This window comes from Cetorhinus maximus, chromosome 25, assembly GCF_964194155.1.
Source record: "Cetorhinus maximus chromosome 25, sCetMax3.hap1.1, whole genome shotgun sequence".
NCBI lineage: Eukaryota > Metazoa > Chordata > Chondrichthyes > Lamniformes > Cetorhinidae > Cetorhinus > Cetorhinus maximus.
This window is the reverse complement of record NC_135903.1, coordinates 45,673,523-45,692,559: the sequence shown is the minus strand read 5'-3', so window position 1 is coordinate 45,692,559 and position 19,037 is coordinate 45,673,523.

Below are 19,037 nucleotides of genomic sequence, written 5' to 3'. Positions count from 1 at the left end.
TGTCCTCATGGATTTATTTGTGTGTGGAGGCTTGTGAGATCCCACAGAGGTCACCTGTGGAGCCCTGAAAGGAGCCACTGGTATAGAAATTGAGGACCGCTGTCACTTTCACAGCCAGTGGCAGTGGATGCCCTCCATGTCCCTGTGGCACCAAATCCTGCAGCAGCTGGCAGATGTGAGCGACCAGTTCCCTAGACATCTGGAGTCTTCAGCGAGTGGCAACGCAGGTGGATAAGGTAGTCAGGAAGGCATATGGCATGCTTGCCTTCATTGGCAGGGGTATTGAGTATAAAAGCTGGGAAGTCACGCTGCGGCTGTATAGAACCTTGGTTAGGCCACACTTGGAATATTGTGTGCAATTCTGGTCGCCACATTACCAGAAGGATATGGAGGTGTTGGAGAGGGTGCAGAGGAGGTTTACCAGGATGCTGCCTGGTCTGGAGGTTATTAGCTATGAGGAGAGGTTGGAGAAACTCAGATTGTTCTCACTAGAGCGACGGAGATTGAGGGGCTTGATAGAAGTTTACAAAATTATGAGTGGCATGGACAGAGTAGATAGTCAGAAGCTTTTTCTCAGGATGAATGAATCAATTACTAGGGGACATAGATTTAAGGTGAGAGGAGAAAACTATAGAGGAGATGTGCAGGGCAAGTTTTTTATGCAGAGGGTAGTGAGTGTCTGGAATTCGCTGCCAGAGGAGGTGGTGGAAGCAGGTACGATAGTGGTGTTTAAGAGGCAGCTTGACAAATACATGAATAGGATGGGAATAGAGGGATACAGACCCCGGAAGTGCAAAATATTTTAGTTGACGGGCAATATGATCGGCACAGGCTTGGAGGGCCGAAGGGCCTGTTCCTGTGCTGTACTTTTCTTTGTTCTTTGTTCTTTAAAACATTAGAACAGAGGGACATATGGCCCAAAAAAGTGTTCTTTATGCAAACTGAGTCTGAGCTGTAGTAATTATGGTTTTATTTAGTTTGTAATGTAACTTTAAGAAGAATACTTATTAAGGAAGATCACATGATCTGTAGTAACCAATAGAAGAGTAGTGTGGGCTACCTCAGCAGTCAGTGTAGAGTTGGAGTTGAAAGCACATGCGTAGTTGCTGCTGAGTATATTGTAAATAAACATAATGTTTATTTACCCAAGAAGTGTCTGCAGATCAACTCTATCATTAATAGTACAATTCGGCCACCCCACAACAAACTGGTGATGAGGATAAAACAGGACTGAACAGAAGAAATCATGTTAAAAAGAAATCGGCACTGTACCTCACCCAATGATTGTAAGTAGCAAGCTCCATTAGAATTGAAGAAGTTAATCCTTCTCAAAATGCCACAGTTTGGGAGAATTGATCCATTTGAACCAGCCACAGATGATTAGCCTCAATACATAGAACCCCTCATGTTCTTTTTTCAAGAGAACAGGATTTCAGAGAAAGAGAAGAGGCGAGCTATCCTCTTAGGTACTTGTGGAAGCAAAACTTACGGTCTGATTCGAAGTTTGATGGCACCCAGTGCCCAGATTCGAAGAATTTTGATGAATTGGTGGACCTCGTGAAGGGTCACTTTCAACCAAAGCCCTCAGTCATGATGCAGATGTTCAGGTTTAATTCGCAAAATAGAGCCCAGGTGAGACAATTGCATGCTACATGGCAAATTTGAAGCAGCTATTGGAACATTGTGAGTTTGGAAAGACTCTGAACAACATGCTCAGAGATTGTTTAGTGTGTGGTGTGAAAGAAGACATTATACAGAAAAGATTCTCGTCCGAAGTGAATCTGGATATCAAGAAGGCACTAGAGATAGCGATGGCCATGAAAAGCGCAGTAAGAGATTCACAAGCAACACAGGGTGTGCAAAAATGGCACGGTCCTTCACATCGGGGGGAAACTTCACCCAAAAAACGGCGTGAAAAAGCTAGACTCTGCTGAGAAGCGGGAAACAGAGCTCGCTAGCCGAAGAATAAAGAAAAATAATTTAGCAGCGAAATAAAAGCATAATTTGAATAGAGGTGGAAAAAATCAGTCTTTTAGTGATTGGCAGTTTAAAAAAATCAAATGCTACTATTGTCATAGAAATGGCCAATGATGAGACAATACAAGGAAAGATTCAAGCAGGCTAGTAAACAAAAGAAGAAGCCCAATGAAGTCTACAATATAGAAAAGCCTGAAACAATAAACTCTGACATTTACTCATTGTTTAATCTGAAAGTAGGAAAGACAGAATCAATATTTGTCACAAAGTAAATGCCAAACCTGTTAGAATGGAAGTGGACACGGGAGCTTCCACTACAGTAATTGGGGACATTGCTTCAGATATTTGAATAATGGTGAACATCAATTACATTGAGAAGAAACAGCCGCCAAGCTAAAAACATATACGGGTGAAAACATTCAAGTAAAAGGCATGAGCAGAATGACTGTCCATTATGGAAGCCAATAGGCAAAGCTGCCCTTGATGGTGATAGCAGGTGAAGGGCCAAGCCTCCTGGGACAAAATTGGTTAAAGGACATTAAGTTAGAATGGGCTGAAATTTTCCAGTTGAGAGCAAGTGGGCTATCAGAGCTACTTAGAAAGTACGCCACTGTCTTTAAAGACAAATTGGGGAAAATCCAGGGCCTGCAGGCCAAGGTTCATGTGGATCCAGAAGCAACCCCTCGCTTCATGAAGGCGAGACCGGTGCCAAGTCAACATTGAACTGAACAAACTAGAGAAACTGGGCGTTATACAACCTGTTCAGTTCTCAGAATGGGCAGTACCCCTAGTCCCTGTCCTTAAACCTGACCAAAACGTCCGAATTTGTGGAGACTATAAACTGACGGTTAATAAAGTAGCTAAGCTAGACAGGCTCCCCATTCCAAAAATCGAAGACCTGTATGCCCAGCAGGCAGGAGGGACAACGTACACAAAGCTTGACATGAGTCATGCTTATCAACAACTAGAGTTAGATAATGCCTCCTGGGAATTTGTCATAATTAATACCCGCAAAGAGTTGTACCAATATACACGATTGCCTTTCGGTGTCTCCTCCACTTGCGCCTTCTTTAAGGGAACAATGGAAAGATTACTGCAGGGATTGCCCTAGGTTGTAGTCTATCTAGATGACATATCAATGACAGGATTCACTGAAAAAGAGCATTTGGCAAACTTAGAAGAAGTCTTAAAACGTTTCTTGCAAACTGGAGTGTGTTTAAAAAAAGAAAAGTGCACGTTCCAAATGAGGGAGGTAATCTATTTGGGTCACCGGGTAGATTCACAGGGCTTCCGCCTGGTTGAGGAGAAAGTGAGAGCCATAAGAGAGGCACCTGCGCCAAAGAAACTCAGAGCTCAAATCATTCCGAGGAATGATCAACTATTATGGCCAGTTCTTACCCAATTTGTCTACAGTGCTGACCCCCCTGCATTCTCTACTCAAAAAGAGCTAATGTTGGTCTTGGGAGGTGCCCCAGAAAGAAGCTTTCATAAAGGTGAAACAATTGTTGTACTTGTCCAAATTATTAGTGCATTACGACCAGTCAAAAGAATTGGTGCTGACATGTGATGCATCTCCCTATGGAGTGGGAACAGTGCTATCTCATCAGATGGACAACAGCACGGAACGGCCAATAGGTTATGTATCAGTGACACTCACCTCAGCGGAAAAGGGAAACTCAGAGATAGAAAAAGAAGGCCTGTCAATCATCTTTGGTGTCAAGAAATTTCACCAGTAGATACACAACCACCATTTTACAATCGCTTCAGACCACAAACCATTGCTAGGATTGTGCTCGACAGATCAGAAACTGGACAAGTCAGGACCCAGTACTATCTCAAGTACGAGAACAAGTGGTACATGGTTGGTCACAGGAGCCCATATCTGATGAAATGAAACTGTACTTCAACAGGAGACATGAAATAACCAGCCAGGATGGTATCTTATTGTGTGGAGCACGAGTGATAGTTCCTCCAAAGGGAAGGGAACCACTTTTAATTGAACTACACAGTGCCCATCCAGGAATTTCCCGAATGAAGACCATAGCACACAGCTATCTATGGTGGCCTGGGATGAATGGTGAAATAGAGAGTTTAGTAAAGCACTGTGTGCAATGTCAGCAACTGCAAAAGTTGCCAGTGACAGCTCCGTTACTCCCGTGGGTGTGACCAGGTAGACCCTGGGTACGGTTACACATTGACCACATTGGACCTTTCCTGGGAACAATGTTTCTGCTCATTGTCGATGCCCATTCAAAATGGTTGGACGTATATGAGGTGAAGTCACCAATGTCGGGCGCTACAATTGAGAAACTACGCCAGAGTTTTGCCATTCAGGGACCACCAGAAGTAGTCATTTCCGATAATGGCACGGCATTTACAAGTGCTGAGTTTCAACAGTTTATCAGCCTTAATGGTATCACTCATATGAAAACTGCACCGTACCCACCCTTCCTCAAACGGACTGGCCGAAAGGGCAGTTCAAACGTTCAAGGCAGGCATGGAAAAGCTAACTGGTGATTCCTTGGCAACCAAGCTAGCACACTTTCTTTTTCATTATAGGACCACCCCTCACACAACAACAAGTGTCACACCTGCGGATTTATTGTTGAAACACTGTCTCAGGATGAGATTGAGTTTAATCCTGCTTAATTTAGAGGGGGAGTTGGAAAAGAGTCAGGGAAGCCAGAAAACTAGACTAGACTGGCATAGTCACGAGAGGAAATTTACCGTGTGAGAGCTGGTACACGTGGAAAACTTCAGGGAAGGACCAAAGTGGTTACCGGGTGAAATAAGTGCAGTGACTGGACCTCTATCTTACCACATGGAGGTGGACGGCCGGATCATCCATAAACATGTGGACCATTTAAGGAAGAGGGAGACAAATCACCAAGATTTGGTTCCACCAGTGATCATGACCAAGTCTGCATTTCCTGTTGAGGATACTCAACCCAGCACTGACATGTCTGATGTTCCTGTAAGAGTTGAGGATACAGAACTGCAAGTGCCCATCGAAGCACCTGATGTTCAGGCAACTCCGGAAAAGAAGGTTCCTGACAAAGAATCTGAAGTTGTGGAGCTGCAACATTCCACATGTACCAGGAAACCACCTGAAAGACTGAACTTGTAAATTCCTTACCCAGTGTAAATATTATGTTGTCTTGAGAAATATGTACTTGAAAGTAAAATATGTACAGTTGAGTTAAGGGTTGAGGGGGATGTAGTAATTATGGTTCTATTTAGTGTGTAATGTGCGTTTAAGAATAATACTTGTTAAGGAAGATCATATGATCTGTAGTAACCAATAGGAGAGTAGCGTGGGCTACCTCAGCAGCCAGTGTAGAGATAGAGTTGGAGTTGAAAGCACACGTGTAGTTGCTGCTGAATATATTGTAAATAAACTTAATGTTTCCACCGAAGAAGTGTCTGCACTACCTTACATAGTAGGTATTGCAGAAACATGACTGCAAGACAGCCAGAACTCGGAACTAAATATCACAGTTTACAAGGTCTTCTAGAAAGACAGAGAGATTGGTAATGGGGTGGAGTGGTAGCTTTAATGATTAAGTCTGAAATCACTTCAATGATAGAAAGAGGAAGGTAAGCAGTGGAGATTTTATGAGTAGAATTGAAGAGTGCATATTTGATAATGGTGTTCAAAATCACGCAGTGTCTGTACAGAGTAGATAAGGAAACTCTGTTCCCATTGGTGGAAGGATCGAGAACCAGAGGGTACAGATTTAAGGTAATTGGTAAAAGAGGCAATGGTGGCATGAGGAAAATCTTTTTACACAGCGAGTGGTTAATGTCTGGAATACACTGCCGTAGAGTACAGTGGAGGCAGGTTCAGTTGGGATTTCAAAGGTGACTTGGATTATTATCGGAAAAGGAAGAATGTGCAGGGTTACGCGGAGAAAGCTGGGGAGTGGCATTGAGCCAATTGTGCCTTCAGAGAACCAGGACAGACATGATTAGTCAAATGGCTTCCTTTTGTGCTGTAACCCATTCTATCATTCAAGTGGGAGCTGTGTATATGCTCTCTGATGGCAGCTGAGAAGTGGAAGAATGTATAAATGTCCTAAAAATACGTCCTATAAATAGTTTTATAGGGATTTTAACTTTCTTATAGATTGGGATAAGCAGACTAGCTCATGTCAGAAGGTAGTGAATTCTTGAATGCGTTCAGGAGAGTTTTCTGAAGCAATATTTTGTAGAAGCAAGAAGGGGAAAACCATGTTAGATTTTGTAATGTGTAATGAGCCAGAACCAGAACAAATACAATAAGTTGAGAGGGCAAATGAAAAATAAGACTGGCAAAGAGAAAATGGAATTGAAAAGCAGTTAACATAAAAGGGAGCCCAAAAATCTTCTACTGGCATGCAAGTTGTTAGAGGCAATGTTGGACCTATCAGGGGCAAAGAAGGTGATATATGCTTAGAGGATCAAGGCAAGATGAGAATACTGAATGAGTACATTGTATCGGTGTTCACTAGGGAAGAGGATGCTGACAAAATATCAGTTGAAGTGGAGATGGTAGAGCTAATGGTTGGGGTGAAAATTGAGAGGCAGGACTTACAGGAAAAGTTGACTATACTCAGGGTGAATAAGTCTCCTGATCCAGATGGTTTGCATCCCAGGTTGCTGAAGGATTGGGTGTGGAGATGGAGGATGGGCTTGGCATAAACTTCCCTAGATATGGTGGAGGTGCCAGAGGATTGGAGAGCAGCAAATGTGAGACCCTGATTCAAGAAAGGGTGGAAGGACATTCCTGGTAACTGCAGGCTGGTCAGTTTAACATCAGTGGTGGGTGAGGTTTCAGGAATCAAGGAAAAATCAACAGAAACTTGCAGAGGTTTGAGTTAGTTAAGGAGAGAGTATGGATTTATAAAATGCAAACTAATTGAATTTTTTGATGAAGTAATAGAGAAGGTTGATGAAGGGAATGCGGTGGATGTTGTCTATATGGATTTTAAGATAGCCTTTGACAAAGTACCACAAAAAAGGCTGGTTAACAAAATTGAGTCTCATGGAACAGGAGGGTCAGTGTCAGTCTGCATTTTAGAAAATTGTTTTAAGGACAGAAAACAGTAGGCGGAATCATCCCAGGTTTGCACAATAGCAGGTGGGTAAAACAACATTAATTATTCCCGTTCCTGGGAAACATGCCGTTTCCATGGTGGGCATCTCTCATTCGCCCACCCACCATCACCTCGCCACTTCATCATGCAGGGCACCATATTTAAAGTGCAGCCGTGCATACCACATCTCAGTGCTTCCAGCCCATGACTGCTGCAGGTGTCCACGAAAGGCAAGAAGACTGAAGCCCCCTGGTTTAGCAATGCATCATTGGAATGCTGTTTTGGACACCGTGGAGACCCGCTGTGATGTCCTCTACCCTAGCTCTGGCTGAAGGATGGGCAGCGGTGTGACCAACCAGGCTTGGGAAGTGGGGGTCAGCGCCAACGCCCTTCAAAAGAGGACAGCCACCCAGTGCCGCAATGATCTCCTCCATTCCGCCAGGGTAAATCATTCTTCTCATCACTCTCAATTCACACACTCACAAACCCATCACACATCCACAGGGTCCTCACTCACTGCTGGTTCAAGGGACATCACCATTCACTCTCTCACACTCACCGTCACTGTCCTCATCCCGTCCATGGGACCACTCACCACCCACAGGCATACTTATCATCTGGCCTGGCAGGTGTCCTCCTTACAATCTCCCCATCTCTATCCATGCAGGACAAGCTGGCTCACAACAAAGGGGAGAGGTCACAGACTGGTGGAGGAATGCCTGAAATCAAGGATGGCATGGATTTGAAAACACAGACATCCAGCTGGCCGGCGATGACCGGGACCGGTCCTGTGCTGACGGTGAGGTCGGTGCTGCTCTACCAAGTGAGGATTCAGCAGTGCAACATCCATCAGATAACCATGCTGTGAGTGATGTGTCCTGTTTCACAGGCCACTGCCAGGCACTCATTATCTCCCCTTGCTTTCACAGGCACATCTGGGAAACAGCCGACAGAGTCCATGACCCAGGGCCTCCAATCAAGTCCCGAAGAAACCTCTGAAGAGGAATCTGGAGGCACCCTCCTGAAGTCCTGTCACAGCGCTCACCCACACCCTCCACCAGCGCAGAGACACACAGCTCGGTGGAACCTGGTTTTAGTGCCTCAGGATCACAATTTGCTGAGTACATCGCACTGTCTGATCCACAGCAGGTGGAGGCAGGGACTTCCCAGGTCCCCGGCACTCGAAGGGCTGCTGGAGGCCAGAATGTTGCTGAGTCCGAGTCAGATGAGGAGCCTCTGGACTCGGTCATTCCTCAGTTACTGGAGCTGCAAAGACAAGCTCGGGAACATCAGGAAGGGATGTCCGCTGCACTCCTCAGATTGCAAGTCATGATGAAGGAGTCTGTCCATCGTCAGTCTGCAGTGATGGCACCAGCATTACAATGCACTGAGGTCAACACTGGTAGGATGGTGGCTGCCATGGAGACCTTGGACCAGGATGTTGCTCCTGCACTGCTGCGTGGGCTTAACTCCATCGTTGATGCCATAGTTGGCCTCCAACAGTGTGTACGTGAGAGGGTTGATCTCAGCTTGATCTCACTCCAGCTGCCCCATCCCCTCAAGGGGTCAGCCAAGGGCCCTCAGGTACCCGTAGGAAGGAGGATCAGCAGGTGCACCTCCCAGGGCCATCAATCCAGGTGACTCCAGGAGTGTCCGGTCCATCTGAATCCCCTCCCTGTGACCTCAGCAGCTCCAGCTCCACAGGCCGAGGAGGGTGTCACTGCCACACAGCAGAACCCCAAAAGCAGACCAGGGCCCTCCAGGTCTCAGTCCTCCAGAGGATGCTCATCACAGCTCAGCAGGCTGCCTCTACCTCCGCTGTGGATGTCCGGAGAGCACCAAGACATTAGGCATGGGTGTTAATCACTTGTACATACTGTTCACTATTGTAAATAAGCTCCCAAGAATGTCTCCCTGCCTATGGCTCCTTGTTCTGATGAGCAGTGTTCGTGTCACTCAGATATGAAACCTTTCTGCACAAGATAAAGGCAGGTGTCTCAGTCCAGGGCCTCTTCCCTGTGTCTGTGCAGCCTTCAGATCACAGTGATGGTCCAGCCTCACACTCCCTGGGAACATGGCTGATACCTGCACCTCTATGGTGCTGGTCATTGCTGCCAGAATGTAGTGGGCAGGCACCACAGAGTTCCCTCATTCTCTCTGTGTGCTCTCAGCACCTTTAAGGTGGGGCTGGCACCCCCCCATCTCTTCAGTATCTGTGACCAGTGATGCTATGCACCAGCTCCTGAAGGGCTCAGGTGCTGAAGGCAGACAAAGGATCAGATACTTCTAAAGTTCCATGTCTGTGTCTCCATGATATGACCCTGATCACAGAGCACAAGTGAGCTGCCCTCGGCCAGACAGGAGTCAGACATTCTCAGAGACTGTGTGAAGATCTATGGAGTGTCCTCACTGCATGTGGTCATCATCCTCTTCTGCAGTCCACTAAAATGCTCTTGATGTTGCAGTCCAGTCTGTGCCATTGGGCGCAGGGGGGGTGGTGGGGGTGGTTGGGGGGGGGGGGGTGGGGGGTGTTGGTGGGGGTGGGGGGTGGTGAAAAGCCCTGGAGCACTTGGTGGCATTTTGATGCCTCTGTGTTGCTTGAGTGGACAGATAAGCTAGAGACCCGACTCCAATCATATCAATGTGGCTGCACCTGAACTGCATCAGTTGCAGAGGAATGGTCACTTTCTACAGGTTTTCCTAATACATGGCTGCTTCCCTCACCCACCCTACCCCCCACCCTGAATGCTATAGTCAACTGCAAGGCAGCCCTTTCCCCCCCAACCCTACAACAAGTCACCTCAGGGCTGCCCTTGACCACCCCCCATCCCCCAACACTCCTCCAGCTTGAAGTCCAACGGGCGACCCTGACAAGCGCTGCACATCGCTGCTGTGTACTCAGCTCTGAGTTCCCCTCAAAGTGCAGCCACCAAGTGCACGCTGTTTATATGCTGCTGTGAAACACATCGACATGTGGGCGCACAATCCAGTGGGGGGGACAATTCCAGCAGGCTGACTAATACTGAAATGTAAATATAACACAATGAGGTTCCCAACGCGGCAAATGCTATCGATGGGCTGAGCGGACGATCTCAAACTGGTTTCATGCTGCCGTGAAACCAATCATGCAATATCGTGCGCTCACACCACCGAACATGGCCGACACCGGCAAGCACAGAAAATCCCGGCCAGTGAGTCCTGGCTGTTTTTCAAACTGGAGGATGGTAGATAATTCTATTCCCCGAGGTTCAGTACTAGGACCACTGGGTATTTTGATATATATTGTAACAATCCCCATTCAGATCAATTGCTTTTTAAAAGAAATTCAAACTCCCAGTTAATAGCTGAATGGATGACACAAGATTTCACCTTTTAAGACATTTACTGTAACAATCAACCTAAAAGCACCTACACTGTCCTTTAAATAGACATTAAATTTTCCCAGAATCAGTCCAAAATGGTCCTGAGCATTTACTTCAGTGCTTTTCCTTTCTCAGCCTGGTAACCATTAACCCCAGAACTGTCCATCATGGTGAGAGTATTACGGGAGATATTTCCTCTAGCCTACATGAAGCAAATCTTCCATGTGCCCGCCCAAACAAGCAAACAGGGCATTTGTTATTAATGCAGCTGTGTGCTGTTGACTGGGATACAGAGACAGATCCCCTGATGCACCTTGGAAAGAGCCTGAAATTGAGAATGACAGCTACCTCCACAGCCATTGGCATTGCTTCACTGTGCCACATATATCTGTCATCACCTCACGGTGTAAGCACAGTCGCCTTAGGCACTGCCATAATGAGGTATGATGTCCTCAGTCTGTACACCTTTCCCACAGGATAATACTCTCGTTCTCCTCTTCCTGGTGTGCATGGCACTGCCCCTGCCTCCTGATCTTCTGCACTTCCTTTGGCTGCTCATGTTGACTGGTGTCTATGATGTCTATGTGCGAGGGTGCCTTGCCCAACTCATATCTTCCTTCTCACAAAACACAATGTGCCCTTCTCAAGCACAAAATTCTTCCTGGGATCTGGGTGCACAAGACCATTGGGGCAAAGTTAACTGTCCTGCGAGTCCAACAGCCCCACAGTCCTATTCCCTTGGGTTACAGCAAGACAGTCTAAATTGAGTTGATGCCCATTCTGGGGCAATTAAGAGAACTTTAAAGCAAATTCTAGAGGGGTACCTGCACCTCTCCAAAGGGTTACCCTGATCATCCAAAGAAATGCACAAACTTTAGACCTGCTCCTACCAGGTCTACTCTGCACACTGAAGGAGGATCACAAAGGCATCATTCAATGGGTGCTCCACAGTTTGTAAATGAAATCCCTCCACTTGCTGGTCTTCTTTCAGAACAAAGACGATTAACTGATAAGAACCTGAATGACAAGTTAAAAAAGAACCCCAGGAGGGAAAAGGGCAGTTTGAATGGCCAATACTGAATATCAGTCTGGGAACAGCCATCTTTGGTTTTTACTATAAGAAAAGGCTGGAAGCTGCCTAAAGAGAGAACAATCTTGAACATCATGAGAGAGACACCTTGAAACAGAAACTGCTTCTCAACAAAAAGGGACTGAGGAAGGTTTCCAGAAACAGCTATCGGACTGCTATACTAAATTAGACTACCAAAAGCCACCATCTGCAATAGCATAAAAGTAAAAACAGGAGCCTTCACTCACTCCCATGACCTGTTTTGCTTGTTTTGTCCACTTAGGTAAACTCCAACTCTTCAACTACAGAAGCCATCGCACCTGCTAAACTGAACCATAGGAACATAGGAGCAGGAGTAGGCCATTTGGCACTTCATGCCTGTTCCACTATTCAGATCATGATTGATCTGGTTGTGGTCTCAACTCCACTTTCCTGTCTGCCCCCCATTAACAAAATCTGTCTAACTCAGCCTTAAATAAATAAAGCCTCCACTACTGTCTGGGGAAGAGAATTACACATTGTAATAACCCTTTGGGAGATAAATTTCTCCTTATCTCTGTCTTAAAAGGGAGGCCTCTTATTTTTAACCTATGTACCCTGGTTTTAGTCCCTAAAAACATCTTCCCAGTACCTACCCTGTCCGTTCCCCTAAGGATCTTGTATGTTTCAGTAAGATCACCTCTCATTCTTCTAAATGCCAATGGCTATAGATGTAACCTCTTCAACTTTTCTTCACAAGACAGCCCCATCATCCCAGGAATGAGTCCATTGGACCTTCTAAGAACTGCTTCTAAAGCAATTACATATTTTCAAAAAAAAATAAGGAGACCAAAACTCCAGTAATCCAGATGTGGTCTCACTAAGGCCCTGTACAACTGCAGTAAAACTTCCCTATTTTTATATTCCATTCCCCTTGCAATAAATGGCAACATTCAATTTGCCTTCCTAATCACTTGCTGTACCTGTATACTAACTTTTTGCAATTCATGTACCAGGACACCGAGATCCCTCTATATCACCAAGTTCTGCAATCTCTCTCCATTTAAATAATAAGCTGTTTTTCTATTCTTCCTGCCAAAGTGGACAAGTTCAGATTTATCCACATTATACAACACCTGCCAATTTTTCCCCACTCACTTACCCTGTCTATGTACCTGTCTGTATCCCTTTATAGGTTCTCTACCTCCTCTTGACAACTTACTTTCCTACCTATCTTGGTGCCATCAGCAAATTTAGCTACCATACATGATACACAAATCATTGATGTAGAATGTAAAGAGTTGAGTCCCCAGCGCGATCCCTGTGGCACTCCACTAGTTACATCTTGCCAATCCAAAAAAGACCCATTTATCTCTACTCTCTGCTTCCTGTTCGCTAACCAACTTTTATCCATGCTAATATTTTACCCACTACACCATGTGCTCTTATCTAGTATAGTAACCTTTGATGTGGCACCTTGTCAAATGCCTTTTGGAAATCCAAGTACACCACATCTACAGGTTCCCTATTATCCATCATGAATGTTACTTTGTCAATAAAACTCTAACAGATTAACAGACATCCCTTTTACAAAGCCGTGTTGGCTCTGGCTGATCACATCATGATTGTCTAAGTATCCTGTTATAATCTCCTTAATAATGGATTCTAGCACTTTCCCTATGACAGATGTTAAGCTAACTGGCCTATAGTTTTGTGCTTTCTGTCTTCCTCCTTTCTTGAATAAATAGCTAATTACATTAGCTTTTTTCCAATTCACTGGGACCCTTCCATAAACCGAGGAATTTTGGAAGATTATAACCAATGCATCTACTATCTGTACTGCTACTTCTTTTAAGATCCCAGGATACAGGCCAACAGGTCTTGGGGACTTGTTAGACTTTAGGTTTAATGGTTTTCCCAGCTACTTTCTCTGGTAATGGTGATTGTACTAAGTTCATCGCTATCATCTCGTGATTTTCAAGAATCTTTGGGAAGTTTTCAAAGCCCTCTATCATGAAGACAGACACAAAATAGCTGTTCAACGCCTCCGTCATTTTTTTGTTTTCCATTATCAATTCCCAGATGCACTGTCTAGAGGACTAAAACCAGCTTTAGTTACTCTTTTCTTATTCAAATACTAACTGAAACTTTTACAATCTGTTTTTATATTACTAGCTCGCTTTCTTTCATACTCTGCTTTCTGCCTCTTTATCATCTTTTTAGTCAATTTTTGCTGATTCTTAAAATCTGTCCAATCCTCTGAGCTACCACCAATCTTTGTAGATTTGTATATTGTTTCTTTCAATTTGATACTTTCCTTAGCTCCCTTATTCAGACACGGATGATGCATCCTTCTCAAAGAGCCTTTCTTTCTCACTGGGATAAATCTTTTTTGAGCGTTAGTAAATATCTCCTTAAAAATCTGCTACTGCATCTCTACTCTGCTTTTAGCCAGTTCACCATAGCCAGCTGCACCTTCATACTCGTATTGCTACCTTTATTTAGGTTTCAAACACCAGTTATGGGCCCACACTTCTCCATTTCAAACTGAGCATGAATTTCTATCATGTTGTTATTGCTGCTTTACCATGAGGTTATTGATTAATCCTGTCTCATTGCACATTGCCAGGTCCAGGAGAGCCTTGGCTCTAGAACGTGTTGCTCTAAGAAATTTTCCAGAAAACACTCTATGAATTCATTTTCCAGGCTACCTTTGCCAATCTATATGTAAGGTCACCCATGATTATTGCAGTACCTTTCTTACACATCTCATTTATTTCTTCCTGTATGCTCTGTCCTACAATATAACTACTGATAAGGGGCTTATAAACCACTCCCACAAGTGACCTTTTGCCTTTACTGTTTCTTATCTCTACCCAAACTGATTCTACATCTTGTTCTTTCAAGCTAAGGTCTTCTCTCAGTACTGAACTAATGCCACCATTTATTAACAGAGCTACCCCACCACCTTTTCCTAGCTTCCTGTCCTTTCAACATGTCAAATACCCTTTAACATTTAGGTCCCAGCCTTGGTCACCTTTCATCCATGTCTCTGTAATGCCTATAAGGTCATACAGATTTATCGCTATCTGTGCTAACAATTCATCCCTTTTGTTACAAATGCTGCTTGCATTCAGATGCAGGGTCTTAAACTCTTTTTTTTAACAATTTTTGGCTTTATTTGCTGGCGCACTCTTACGATTGTATGTTCTGTCCCTTCCTGTCACACTCTGGAACTCATTACCCAAATTGCTGCCCTGCTCTGTTACTTTGTCGTTTCCCTTTACTTCATTACATCTTCTGTCACATGATTCCTCGCCCCCCATTATTTAGTTTAAAGCCCTCTCTGCCACCCTAATTATATGATTGGCCAGAACACTGGTTCCTGCACAGTTCAGGTGAAAACTATCCCAATGGTACAGCTCCCAATCTCCCCAGTACTGGTGCCAGTGCGCCATGAATCAAAACCCATTTCTCCCACACCAGTCTTTGGGCCACACATTCATCCCTCTAATTTTATTTACTCTATGCCAAGTTGCTTGCGGCTCAGGAAATAATCCAAAGGTTAATTTAGCTCCTAGCTGCTCAGACTCCCTATACAGGACATTTTCCCACTCCTAACTGTGTCATTGGTACCTACATGGAGAACAAACACTGGATCTTCCCCCTCCCACTGCAAGTTCCTCTCCAGCCCAGAGCAGATGTGCTTAACCTTAGGACCGGACAAGCAACACAGCCGCCTACGCTCATCCTCACGACTGCAGAGAACAGTATCTATCCCCCGACTGTACTGTCTCCTATCACTAACACATTTCTCTTCACACACCCGACTTGAATGGCATCCTTCACCATGTGCCATGGTCAGTCCACTCACCAACCTTGTAGTCCTGATAGCAAGCACTTCATAACTGTTGGACAACACCTATCACAGTGCAGATTGTGATATTGCTCAGTGTTCCCCAAACCCACACCTATCACAGTGCAGATTGTGATATCGCTCAGTGTTCCCCATACCCACACCTATCACAGTGCAGATTGTGATATTACTCAGTGTTCCCCATACCCACACCTATCACAGTGCAGATTGTGATATCGCTCAGTGTTCCCCATACCCACACCTATCACAGTGCAGATTGTGATATCGCTCAGTGTTCCCCATACCCACACCTATCACAGTGCAGATTGTGATATCGCTCAGTGTTCCCCATAAACACACCTATCACAGTGCAGATTGTGATATCGCTCAGTGTTCCCCATACCCACACCTATCACAGTGCAGATTGTGATATCGCTCAGTGTTCCCCATGCCCACACCTATCACAGTGCAGATTGTGAATTCACTCAGTGTTCCCCATACCCCCACCTATCACAGTGCAGATTGTGATATCGCTCAATGTTCCCCATACCCACACCTATCACAGTGCAGATTGTGATATTGCTCAGTGTTCCCCATACCCACACCTATCACAGTGCAGATTGTGATATCGCTCAATGTTCCCCATACCCACACCTATCACAGTGCAGATTGTGATATCGCTCAATGTTCCCCATACCCACACCTATCACAGTGCAGATTGTGATATTACTCAGTGTTCCCCATACCCACACCTATCACAGTGCAGATTGTGATATTACTCAGTGTTCCCCATACCCACACCTATCACAGTGCAGATTGTGATATTGCTCAGTGTTCCCCATGCCCACACCTATCACAGTGCAGATTGTGATATTACTCAGTGTTCCCCATACCCACACCTATCACAGTGCAGATTGTGATATTGCTCAGTGTTTCCCATACCCACACCTATCACAGTGCAGATTGTGATATTGCTCAGTGTTCCCCATACCCACACCTATCACAGTGCAGATTGTGAATTCACTCAGTGTTCCCCATACCCACACCTATCACAGTGCAGATTGTGATATCGCTCAGCGTTCCCCATACCCACACCTATCACAGTGCAGATTGTGATATCGCTCAGTGTTCCCCATACCCACACCTATCACAGTGTAGATTGTGATATTGCTCAGTGTTCCCCATACCCACACCTATCACAGTGCAGATTGTGATATCGCTCAGTGTTCCTCATACCCACACCTATCACAGTGCAGATTGTGATATCGCTCAGTGTTCCCCATACCCACACCTATCACAGTGCAGATTGTGATATCGCTCAGTGTTCCCCATGCCCACACCTATCACAGTGCAGATTGTGATATCACTCAGTGTTCCCCATACCCACACCTATCACAGTGCAGATTGTGATATTGCTCAGTGTTCCCCATACCCACACCTATCACAATGCAGATTGTGAATTCACTCAGTGTTCCCCATACCCACACCTATCACAGTGCAGATTGTGATATTGCTCAGTGTTCCCCATACCCACACCTATCACAGTGCCGATTGTGATATTTCTCATTGTTCCCCATACCCACACCTATCACAGTGCAGATTGTGAATTCACTCAGTGTTCCCCATACCCACACCTATCACAGTTCAGATTGTGATATTGCTCAGTGTTCCCCATACCCACACCTATCACAGTGCAGATTGTGATATCGCTCAGTTTTCCCCATACCCACACCTATCACAGTGCAGATTGTGATATTGCTCAGTGTTCCCCATACCCACACCTATCACAGTGCAGATTGTGATATCGCTCAGTGTTCCCCATACCCACACCTATCACAGTGCAGATTGTGATATCGCTCAGTGTTCCCCATACCCACACCTATCACAGTGCAGATTGTGATATCGCTCAGTGTTCCCCATACCCACACCTATCACAGTGCAGATTGTGATATCGCTCAGTGTTCCCTATAACCACACCTATCACAGTGCAGATTGTGATATCGCTCAGTGTTCCCCATACCCACATCTATCACAGTGCAGATTGTGATATCGCTCAGTGTTTCCCATACCCACACCTATCACAGTGCAGATTGTGATATTGCTCAGTGTTCCCCATACCCACACCTATCACAGTGCAGATTGTGATATAAGAACATAAGAAATAGAAACAGGAGTAGACCATTCGGCCCCTCAAGCCTACTCCACCATTCAAAAGATCATGGCTGATCATCTTGTGTTTCGATTTCCACATTTCCATATAACCCCGATAACCTTTCATTCCCTTGCCTAACAAGAATCTATCTACCTCTGCCTTAAAAATATTCAATGACCCCACCTCCACCATCTTCTAAGGCGGTGAGTTCCAAAGTCGCACAACCCTCTAAGAGAAAAAATTTCTCCTCATCTCTGACCTAAAAGCGTGACCCCCAATTTTAAACCAGGGCCCCCTCGTTCTGGACTCACCCACAAGAGGAAACGTTCAGGATCTTGTGTACTTCAGTCAAATAACCCCTCACTCTTCTAAGCTCCAGTGGAAACAAGCCCAGTCTGTCCAACCTTTTCTCATAAAACAACCCACTCATTCCAGGTATCAATCTAGTAAACCTGCTCTGAACCGCCTCCAATGCATTTTCATCCTTCCTTAAATAAGGAGACCAAAACTACACACAGAGTTCGAGGTGCGGTCTCATCAATACCCTGTATAACTGAAGCATAACATCCTTACTTTTATATTCAATCCCTCTCGTAATAAAGGATAGCATTCTATTAGCCTTCTTTATTACTTACTGTATCTGCATACTAACTTTTTGTGACTCATGTACAAGAACACCTAGAACCCTCTGCACCTCAGGATTATGCAGCCATTTTCCACTTAAGTAATACTTTGTTTTTTTGTTCTTCCTGCCAAGGTGAACAACTTCACATTTTCCCACATTAAACTCCATTTGCCAGATCTTTGCCCACTCACTCAACCTCTCTATATCCATCTGCAACCTCCTCATGTCCTCTTCACAACGTACTTTCCTACCTATCTTTGTGTTGTCTGCAAATTTAGCTACCATGTCTTCACTCCCCTCATCTAAGTCATTGATGTAAGTTATAAAATGTTGAGGCCCCAGTACAGACCACGGTAGGACTCCACTTATCACATCCTGCCAATCAGAAAAAGACCCATTTATGCATACTCTCTGCTTCTCTACCAGCCAGCCAATCTTCTATCCATGCTAATATGTTATCCCCTGCACCATGGGCTTTTAATTTCTATGAGAACTTTTGATGTGGCACCTTATCAAATGCCTTCTGGAAATCCAACTACTGTGCTTTTAACAGGCTTCCCTTTATCCGCTATGCATGTTACTCCTTCAAAAAAACTCCAATAAATTGGTTAAACATGATTTTCCTTTCACAAAACCATGTTGACTCATCCGGATTGCTCCCGTGAGCTCTTCTAAGTGCCCGATGTAACTTCCTTAATGATCGATTCTAATAACTTCCCCACGACAGATGTCAAACTAAGTGTCCTATAGTTTTCCTGTTTATTGCCTCTCCCCCTTCTTGGATAGAGGGTTTATACTTGTTATTTTCATATTGCTCAATGTTCCCTATACCCACACCTATCACAGTGCAGATTGTGATATTGCTCAGTGTTTCCCATACCCACACCTATCACAGTGCAGATTGTGATATTGCTCAGTGTTTCCCATACCCACACCTATCAC